The following is an 11987-nucleotide window of genomic DNA, read 5'->3' on the forward strand; positions in this document are numbered from 1 at the left end:
GGATATTCACTGTCACTAGTCAAATTTTGAACATTTCTCAGTGAAAATTTTGGAAAATTTTGCTCAAATGTTGCATTATTATCTGAAAATTGATTGCACAGACTAATACTCTCTGTATCGCTAAGGAAATGTTTCTGAAATCGTGCTTTTTAACCGAGTATGCTCTGAACCTCCCACTACCCCCCTTACCCATTGCTAACATTTCTAAAAGAACAAATTGACATTTTTCATAACACGGTAAAACCAAATTAAGATTTATTGTTAATTAAGATTTACAGTAATTTTAAGAAGAAAATTCGAGATCAGCTCAGAATATACTCAGCAATTTCGTATAAATCACACGCCATGAAACCGTTGGAGTGTAGTGAATATCTGCTACATACTCAACAATAATTAGATATAACCACTTAATCATTAGTATGCAAAAACTTCATGTTTGCTTTACAACTATAAATGCCTACAAATTTTTATTTAGCAAAATGCAGATACAACCATGTATCCGTGATCGTGTCATAACCCTTTAATATTTTTCGAAGCTTTTCAAAATCCACTTTTCACTTAAATTTCGAAGTCATTGGATTACTCCATGAACTAATAGTGTTTTTTTTTCAGAGTTGAAGTGCTCAGTATCTCCGTAGTCGGGGCCACAATTACCCCGAGAACGCAAGCTAATTTGCGAACAAAGTGGGTTAATGATTCTGCTGCTTCGTTGTCCCTTGTGACAGTATTCCCATAATTACTTTCTCTAGGCACATCCGCCGATGCTCCTGTCCTTCTCCATGAAGCTCCGACAGTAAATTTTTGCACCGGATGTGCATGTTTCATGTCTCCTTTGAGCTAGAAACGTCCGTCAATGGTGGCTACGGCTCCCAATGTGTGGAAGTTGAGTTATTAAAGCTTTAATTCTTTTCATAATATGGTGCCATCAATGATGATACTGACACTTTCCAGGTTATTAATAAGCTTTGGATATGTTCGACCCATCATTTGATCATTGGCGGTATGCGTTGATGGGTGCTGGGCGCGAAAATGCATGCTAAGTGTTAATAAATAAGCGCAAAATAACTGAAAATTAAAATTCAGTTTAATAATTCTCAATCCACTCAAGGGATATGCACAAAAACTGTAGCATTTTGAAGGCACTGCACCTAGCAAGATTAATCAATTTCGAATTACGCCATCAGAAACAACGTTGCTATTTTCGACATCCTCGCCCTTCTCAGTGTCACTTCATTTATGATCGACACCTGAGTAAAATTATTTCTGAAGCATTCATTATCTTGATGATACTTAGTGGGGGTCAGTTCATTTCGCGCGTTTCATTTTTATAGTCCTTCACTGGTAATTGCGGTGATAATTCAGTACTGTACGCGGATTCTTTTTAAATTGTTTGGTCGATGTGCGGCGATAATCCAATAATGCAAAGAATAATAAGTCAAAATGAGAGAATATTTTTAAGCGGATTCTGTTCGTGAAAAGTTTAAATGAACTGTGAATATGTTGAAAATGGCTTTTCTTTGGTGACCTCTTGTTCACTGGAATTTGGCCTTTAGTGTCTTTTAGCTCAATTATGAATACGCTAATTGATATGCCATTTCGTAATCCGTGTGATAAGCACAGTTGGATGGATGGGATTTGTGTTTGTTATCCCTAGAGACGTGCGGAGCACAAGCGACTAAAAACACCACGATAAAACATGTCGTATTCTTGAATTCGCGAACCACTTGAGGCGAAATGAACATTTAAACTTAATTCTATGCTGTTATGCATTGAATACTAACCAATTTGCATCCTTTAAAGGGCGAACACAACAGGGCAACTTTTTTACCATTGGGTAAAAATCAACAAAATTTTGCACACTTTCTCATTGATGTGTATTGTTTACATGCTGTCAAACTCGAAGTCGTGTTTTTCGATTCAACGAAAATGGAGGTGAACCAACGCGAGTTGAGAGAACAAATTCTTTCCAAACACCTGGAATTTCCTGACCTGTCGCACCGGCAGTTGGGAAAAATGTTGAACATTCACCCACAGAGAACAGACGTCCATCTTCAGCATTCAACTTGTGTAAAATCTCTGACGGTTTCGAAGGTAGTTTGGATATCCAAACCAGGTGCGCTAGCGTCGTCATGTTTTGTTGTGGCTGAGTGCGACAGAATTGACAGCGGTTATTCCTCTATCCAGTCAAACTAGTCCGGAACCGATTCGGACTTCCAGCATGAATTCCAGCTCAAATGCGTCAACCGATAGAGTCGGAATCGGTTGTTTTTTTAGCTAGATTCCATGCTGAATCCATCCAGGATTTCGAACCAGTTCCGGAATCGATTTGACGGATAGTTGGGATAGGTTGGTGTGGCGGCGCTAGTGTTTTTCGTATATTAATTCAAATGTTTACACACGTTTTTTAAATATTTTTGTTCGATCATGGATGTCTGTTCTCTGTGATTCACCATTCAACCGTCTCCAGAGTGTTGAAGCGGTTCCAGGAGCGGTTGACGTTGGACCACGTCAAAGGAGCTGGAAGAAAACCGGGACCGGAGAACAAAAAGACGGAGGGAAAGGTGAAGCGGATGATTAAAGCGAATCCCAACGTCTCAAGCCGTGATTTGGCTAAAAAGATCGGCATGTCGCAGAGCTACGTCCAGAATGCAATGAAGAGAGCTGGACTACATACGTACAAGGTACAGAACTTCCCAAACCGCGATGAGTGGCAACAATCGACGGCTAAAACTCGGGCACGGAAGCTCTACGAGAAGATGCTGACAAAATATGGCTGCTGTGTGATGGACGACGAAACGTATATAAAAGCCTTTTGTTCCAAAGGACATGAATCCGCCAAACTGTCCGGAGTTGCGCCCGGTGGAGCAGTACTGGGCAATGATGAAGCGGGAACTTCGGAAGAGCAAGAAGACAGTCAAAGACGAGAAGGACATGTTAAGAAAATGGAAAAAACTGAGAAACTGGTACCGGATGACACTGCAAAGACTTTGATGGAGTGCATCAAGCGAAAATGAGTTCAATTTTACACTCAAGGCTCCATCGATTAACTTTTCTTTTGATTTTTTAAGTAAATATATGTATAAAACTACCCTAAAATTTTGGTTTGATTTTAAACATTATAAGAAAATTGGCATGACATTTTCGGTGTCGCAATAATTTCGTGTTCGCCCTTTATATAATAATGAACTAAAATATCGGTATTCAAAACATCTGCTAGAAACGATGTTTCGATTCACACTGAAATCTTTTTATGCGATTTTTATTCGGTTTTTTTTGCGACTTTTCATAAAGATTTTCTAAGTGATGGGTTTTTTATGCGGATCCTTGTATGCCTAATAGGCATTGCCTATACCATCATTTGTAGCTAGTTATTTGAATGCGACAAAGGTTTTTTCCGTGGTTGTAGAACCAGGCCGGTATACTGGGAAAACAATATTGTTAGCTATATCCTGGTTTTGTTGTATCCGTGTTGGTAGCAAACTGCATTTGGGGTTCAGGTTGAATTAAGAAATGTTCCTAAATATTCCTTCAGATGAAATTTATTATGCCAAATTTTTGCTATGCCCTTAGTGTTGCCAAAAAACGAGTGGAGGCAGACGCTAACGCTAATTATCAACTTATTTCCTGTGCAAGTTCAGCTAGTCCAGATCGATAACGAAGCAGCAGTCAGGGATGGTCGCACAAGCTCACGCTCAGGCTCAAGCAATTGTTATGACATCATTATTCGCGCGCGTTGTTAAGATAATTGGGGCGCATTTTAGAGAGTATAAATTAAGCACGTCCAGAAATACCTTTGAAAGTCCGATAACGCTATTTTTTACGCTAATTACTAGAATAAGATTGAAGACAATAAGAGCGAAAAGAAATTAACTTGCCCCCTGATACGTCAAAATCAAGGTAAAATATTTTTATACTCATGAAGAAATTTATGATATGACTGCCACAAATTGGTAACTAACTTTTGATTCTTCTCGCGAAATATCAATTCTCAACCCTCATACATAATTCAATAGTCATCATTTCTCTCAGACAAGACCATGCGTATTTCCCAAGCACATTAAATGTCCAATAGAGTTTCCTCACTCCAAAGTAATTTCAGCTCGATTGGCATCAACGTGTTCCCTTACAATGCCATCAAATCAAACAACATTTAATATTATATTCGACAAAATATGTGCAATTCTGAATGTAATAAAATGAAGGGTAAGTACTTCATTGTTTGCAATAAAATTGAATCGGAAAAATTAGTTGTATCACCAAGGATGTTCATTTTGAAAAATAGCACTGTTGATGAATCGCATTATTAAATAGGTGATAAGGGACACGGATGAAAATAACTGAACACAGCTAAAAGGAAAAACACTAAGTAATCTCGAAAAAATTAAACATTGTTAACAAACCGAAGCTACAACTAAATTTCGAGCGGCCTAAAATAAGCATTAACTGTAAGTGAAAGCATTGCTTTGCATGATGAACATACTAACAATTTCACATGCGCGTTATTTTTCTAACTACCAGAAAAGAAACAAGCAGGTTTATTGCATAATAATAAGAATAATAAGATAAGCAGAATAATTAGAATTAGAAATTAAAAAAAAGAAGAAGGATATAAAGAAGAGTGTCCTGTTTTGTCACTTCTAATGACATGCGAGCAGAAAATTAATGGATAAATTCTTGGTTCCTTCCGCTGAATATCATACGGAACTATAGGCTGGGTTTGTCCGGAGCAAGATAATAGTGATATCAACCTCCTAGTGTACACATACACATGCGCCATCTTTGATCGTCAGAGATCCAATAAATGATAAATGAATATCCATGAGCTCGGGTGATTCGTAGTTATGCTGCCTAAGCTCGACTCTCATTAGTAGAAGATTAAGCCCGTATGATATTAAGCCTGTTCTAAAGACCCTGCCACTTCTAGTTTACCATTGCCATTGTAGCAATGACGTCCGATAATGGTTCATCGACAATTCAACACTTAAGAACTTAGGACTCCGACTAGCTGTAACCTGCAAACTTTTACTAAGAACGATAAATTTTCAAATCTCAAATAACACATAATTAAAAATTAGTAAGCATGCATCAGTTTGCCTTCTGTTTCAAAAGCTTTTGCAGCTGATTCTTAATGAACAGGACACTTGCACGGCTAGGGCTATGATCCTACTGACAACTAAGTATCGTTCCCGACAGAAACATACTGGCTTATAATACAAACGTCTTACTGACAAACCTGGGCTATCATTATAACATGATACTGTGAAAAAATTCAAATCCGCTATTTGTATGTAAATAGTGGATTTGAGTTTATTCACAGCTGTCACTTGCTTAGGATTGTGAGGCATAGTCAAAGACGCTAAACCAAAAAAAAAATCCTTCGTCGCTAGGAATGATGTACACTAAACTTATGTATTCCATCTAAAAACTTTACTTATTTTATAGATTTTAAGAATATTTTTATGTATTTGTGAGCCATAGATGCCAAAGTAGCTGAAATTATTGCTATTTCGTAACTTTTCCAACTGCGTCTCACATTAACTCACAAATATTTCCTCTGCCGTTTGGAGAACACATTGAACTCAACGGATAAGACAAGGATAGACGTCGGAAAAGGGAAAACACCAATAACCATAAAGACTGCGACGCTGATGGTTTGCTGTATTATGTCGGTGCGGTGGAAAACTGCTTCTTCTCCGAGGTTGGTGTTAAAGATTTTTCCCCGTTTGAACTCGTCTCATTTTTGATTCCCACGTCAGTTGTCTGGAGGTAAAATTTTCTGTTCATTCCTAGCGTTGGTTCCACTCAAGTTTATGTTGTTTTTGTGACTTTATGGAGGTGATATGCATGCTATTGTTGGCAGTTTTGCGGAACGAATGAACTTCGTAGAGGAAGAGGGTGTAAAATGTATCTACTTAGCCCCATAACATTAATAACAAAAATTTAATTATTGATGCCTCATAACCCACATTGCCTACTGTAATCGCAATCATAATGCTTTGAACAATATTCAAAAACCTAAAAAAGGTTAAATGCACTACAACAACGGAGCATACTTCACCAAAGAATTGGAAAATTTTTAGTTCAACGCAAAAAACTTTTGCTTTGGCGGGACTTTCGCCGTTATTACCATTTTCTAATACTAAAGTATTTTCCTTTTCCAGACATTCCCAACCATTTTTAAAAATAGAAGGGGTGCATTCTAATCCAGGGGTGCATTTTACCCCATCTACAGCGATAGGTTGCAGGTAACAAGGCCGTGAAGGAAGCACGTGAGACCACTTTGGAACCACATAAAGCGTTAAGTCTTTTGCATGGGGATCACAAACGTGAAAATGCGTTTGTGTTCCTTATACGAAGGAAAATTGTAGCACATTTTCCTCGGTCGCTTTTTCGGTGCTCAACCAATCGCAAACAATCTTTCTTAAGCTAATTTGAGACACGAAAATTCTGATGCTGTCGCAGATAAAAGTAATATTTCGTTTCCGGCTGGATTGTTTGTGCTAATGTTGAAGTTTCTCACCACAAGAGTTAAAACACAAGTTCGTGGTTAAATAACATGTGATTTTATCTTGCTCATATAAAGTAGGGTTATGCAATCACTCCAAAACTCGACTTTAGAAACGAGGCCCGGATACCCGTTTATCAAATGCCATTCGATTCAATTCGTCGAACTCGCAAATGGTTTCTGTGCACTTGTGTGTGTGTTTTTATAGAGCAGAAATAATCTTATCGAGCAGAAATAATCTTCAAAACTAGTCTGAGCCCAGAGAATGGGCTTAGGAAGGTTATTTTATGTGCACAGCGCTAACGCTAGTCTATGTTAGTTCCGTCAATAGGGTTAGTGCATCACTCGACACACCACCAGTTTTTTACAGGCCACACAAAGTGGGCCAGTTCTCAATGGCAATACGCTGTGGGTCGAGTATTAGTGCTATTCCCCAACGAGGATAGTCTGGTCGGCAAACTAAAGATTGTCCAATTTACAGAGCCCTTTGTCTCCCTTGTGCCATTCAGCACCAGAACTCCTTTAAGCCATTTCGCTCCCTTCCCGTACCATTTATATACTCCGTCAGGGTGATCATCTCGGCGAAAACGCATACTACGTCCTCATAATTCGTACGACGATCAACCGGAACGTCCTGTTCAGATTTTCACAGTTCCGCATGGTTTTCAGCGCCGCACTCCAGACAGGAGCCCCACATCGCAGTATCGATGACAAACCACTAGCAAGCAGAGGTCTCGTGCTGCTTCTAGGACCACCAACGTCTGCATGATAGTCGCTATTGCGTTCGTTGCTTTAGTGACTTTTCGTAAGCGTAGCCAACGTGGTTGTTGAAGCTCAATTAGTCGTCGTTAATCATTTTCCAATTGCTTCAGTGCACGCTTCGATACAATCACGTACCCTCCGACGTCGATCTGAATCCGCTGAATCACTGTGCAGATTCTGGCTAACAACATGGTGGTGAACTATCTGCAGCTTGACCTCGTTTGTCCATCTCTTCTTTAAGTCTCCCAACCATCACCGTAATTGACACGTCGACCGCGAAACCCACGATTTCCACTTTCCTGGGCTGCAGAAGTGTCAAAACTTCATCGTACATCCCGTTCCAAAGAGTTGGGCCGAGAATTGAGACCTGAGAAACGCCAGCTGTGAGTCGCATTGATTTCTGCCATTTGTTCGTCTCATACATCAGCACTCTACTCTGGAAGTAGCTCTACAAGATCTGGTATAGATAGTTGGAGACCTTCATTCTGTGCAGCGTAGCAGCGATGGATTCCCAGCTGGCGCTGTTAAACAAATTTTTCACATCTATCGTGACTATAGTCCAGTTCAATTTCCTCTTCACTTCTATTCAGATGCCTTCTCAGCGCTCTCGAGCACTGTCCGAATTGCATCCACTGTCGAAACTTCTTTGGGGAATCCTGGACAGTTCGCGCTTGCCTTCCGTGCATTTCGTCAGCCTGCTAAAGTTGATTCTTTTTTTTTTTAGTTTTCCGAGTGTATACAACAAGCATATAGGCCTGTACGAGGTCGGATCGCCCGGTGGCTTCCCTGGCTTTGGCAGTAACATAAACTTTTATTTCTTCAATATTTCTAGATAGTTACCTTCATCGAAACACTTGTGTAACACCATCCTGAACATGTCCGGATATGAAAGGATCGCAGAGTATTCTCTCTCAGTTAGGGAATGTCATTAGTTTCAATCGCGTCTATTCTTCTGCGAGCTCGTCGTTCGTCACTTGCCGATTGTCCGCGTTTGCCATTGACATCTGCTTCTCGGTACAGCTCATGTGGAAAACTGACTTGCTAAGCTTGATTTAAAGCGATCCTAGCTTCCCGAAACGCCGCCTTGCGCTCCTCTCTATGGGACTCAGATGGTGTTCACTGAACCCGCCTTCTGGCTCTGTACTCATGCAGTGTAGAGTACTGAGTGTTTCATTCCACCAGTAAGCATGGTACCGTCTACTGCGTGGCTCCAGTTTTTGCGGCATTGTGGTGTCGCAAGCGCCCCAATCCTTTTTGTTAGATCAGCCGCATCAACGTTCTCGGTCCCGTTGTTTGGCCAAAGTGCCTCAACGAGTAGGTGTTTGTTGAAGGTTTTCGTATTCTAATTTCGCTCACCGAACATCCTTCTCCGTGCTACAGCAGGGCTTCGATGGCCGATGCGGTAGTGAATCGCCTGGGTCGACTTGAACCATACTCTCCAGTCTATTTAGGTCATCAGTCTAGTACTGCAGGTGATGTCGATGATAGACTTCTCGTTTCTCCGAAATGTGATAAAGAAACTTTTATTGCACAATCGTACGTCTAACTTCGCTAGAACATCCTGCAATATACACCCTTTTGTGTGAGTTACTCTACTACCCCACTCCACAGCCCAGGTATTGAATTCACCACCAATGACAGCTGCATGTGAAGACGCCGTTGATTTTGGCGATCAGGCCGTCGTATGAGCGTTCTTCCACTTCTTAAATGGTAAATCGACTCACAACCTGTATCGCAGCCGTCCCCGTTCTATCCGATACCTAGTTACCATCATCAAGGGGCTGATTCGGCCATGCAATCCAAGCGACGTAACATATTGTTTCTGTCGTAGATTGCCACAACAGATGCAGTGCAGTGTTACAATTTATCTGGGTTATCTCCATTACCGTTGCAGTAACCCTCTTGTAGTCAGGGCATTTGAAGCCACCCGTCTGTTGGTCGTCTCCGTCCGCTGGAGTGCAAAACATGAACTTCGGCCTCTGAATGCAGTCTCTCGAAAGAGCACATCCCGGATCTGTCCGGGTCTTTACAAGCCCCTGCCAAATGTCCGAAGCCTAACCACTTGAAGTTGTTTATTCACTTGCAGAGCGGCTCTGATAGACGAATTATCACTGTCTGTATTCCTCCGAACCCCTTTTTTATTCGTAGCCTTCGGTGCGTTTAGCCCAGGTGGTATTGTGCCTTCAGAGTGCCTCTCATTTCGTCTATCGCCGTGTTCTCTTTCGGAACCTTGCACACAATCACTGTATCCGGGCTTAAAGTTTTTTCTTCTGCCTCTTCGCCCAATGATTTGGTCAGAATCACCAGTATAGTGGAGCTGTTAATCGTGGGGTTCTCTTCAACTCGAAGAGCATCTCGACATTTTGGCAACCCTTGTTCTCACCATGTTTTCATTCACATCCCTCAGCTTCTCTCTGACTTTCTTTTGGAGCGCTGAATATGTCAGATACGTCGTCATGGCTTCTCCCTTTGGCACCCTATGACAGCTATTGCTGTTTACTATGTTTGTCTTTAAGACCTACAACCGTACTCCAGCTTTCTCCCTGTTGTGTGGCGTCTTTCTTTTCGGCAGTGAGAACGTCCTCGCGTGTTTTCCTCTTGGGCCGGCCTAGTATTCTGTCTCCTGGCGCGATTATTGCTTTTTTTTGGAGTCACGGATACTGTGCTTTCCTTCCAACCAGCTTCTTTTTTCCCTTCTTGAGGGGAATCCAGAAAACGGTAGCCTAAGCCGATGCCAACGCACGCTCAGCCACATCTGCCCTCAGTGTTGGCGTGTCATACTCCTTCACAGTAGACACTAGCGCTTTTCGGATTCTTAGGACTACCTTCGGCTTCTGCGGGTATTGGCTCACCCAGCCCTGCTCTGGCTGTTACTGATGCTTCTCCTCCTCTTGGTTTTGCTATGTAACTTCAGCTGCTGCTTGTGGTGGGAACCTCAACAAACAACTTCTGCCAAACGGATTCGCTTCGTATACTCCGTATGTGTTTCGCGTAGGTTCTTGTTTGTTGTCCAGTTTATTGGGTGGCAGCTTCAGGCCGCTGTCTCCACTTCTTGTACGTAGCTGCCTCTTGTGATCCCATTGTTATCTATGCATTCAGAGCCGGACTGGCGTAAACTCGGGAATGGTTCATCCAAACTAGTATTGGTGACGAGTTTGAAACGTACGATGAAATCTACCAAGATTTTAATGAGACGGAGGGAACCGTACTGTTAGCCCACTCACCATAACAAGTTGGTGTCATCCTTCTATACTCAGGGGATAGGACAACACGTCTGTCAACTAAAAGTCGTTATCCAATTCGTGATCCGTCTCCTTTCCGTAGACGCTCACCATGACCAGCATGCCGTAATCAGGCTGTTACCAGCGATGAACCTGAAGTTCTGGTTGGCACAGCAGTTGGGCTAGCGTGCTTTGTGCTAAAATCTTTGATAGAATCTTACAGGAAGCGGCACAGATCCGATTCAACGGAGCTGATTTCGGACTCATATGGCTTTTTATAAAATCTTAACAGAGCCGAAGGCTGCCCAACCCCACAATATCCTAGCAAGACTTTCCAACTCCGGAGGAGGACGGGGGTCGTTAAGTCTCTGTGTTCCTGTCTCTGCTGGCTCCGCTATCTGTGCGTAGGAGAGAGGTCGTTGGTTAGTGTTTGTGCGTGTGCGTATGTGTGTATTAAATATCACTCAATTTTATAAGAGATTTTTAAACCGATTTACACAAACTTAGTTTTAAATAAACGATATAACAATCTCGTAACCCGAGCAACACCGTTTGTTGACTAGCAGTTTCTGCAACATAATTCGTTGAAAAGAAGCCTACATCTACCACTATTCAACGGATTCAGCAACCCAAAAAGCGCGCCAGCAAAAATGAATGGTTATGCAACAAACTGCGGCCATTACATGTTGCAAGTGTTGCTTGGGAAGCTGCTATTGAATTTTTTGTTGATCGGACTTTCGGTTCCGGAGTTACGGGTTGAAAGCTCCGTTCCTATATATATATATATATATATATATATATATATATATATATATATATATATATATATATATATATATATATATATATATATATATATATATATATATATATATATATATATATATATATATATATATATATATATATATATATATATATATATATATATATATATATATATATATATATATATATATATATATATATATATATATATATATATATATACTAGCACTGCCATGATATTCAAATGATGTAATACCTATTTAAATGGATTCAAACTTCTTTAATTGGCGGGCCTAGATCACTATTAATCAATCAAAGTAGATTTGATCACATTGGCCACCTATGATGGTTCTTGTTGTCTCCAGAGAACTTGCCAAGTTTCAAGTTAACGTCGCGCCTATTTCTCAGTCAATTCTTGATCGAGTTTTATAAACCTGATTTCAAATTAAAGTTACTATACATCCATTGATCTTACTTTTAGTTCCAGAGTTGCAGGGGGTTACTGAGGTCACATTGGTATTTTCTATATGAACCTCTACAATCGTTATACCTCAGAGGAACCTAGTACAATAATTTCTATTTGAAAGGAGAAAAAAATCATTTTGTGTCGGATTTTAGATGAAATTGGTCTCTTACTATCTATTTGGGTTTTCGTAGATGAATTTAACAGTCCGATTATCAAATTGAAAATAATTTCTATCAAAGTAATAATTTAACTTAAATCAAACTAG

This window comes from Topomyia yanbarensis, chromosome 3, assembly GCF_030247195.1.
Source record: "Topomyia yanbarensis strain Yona2022 chromosome 3, ASM3024719v1, whole genome shotgun sequence".
NCBI classification, from domain to species: Eukaryota; Metazoa; Arthropoda; class Insecta; order Diptera; family Culicidae; genus Topomyia; species Topomyia yanbarensis.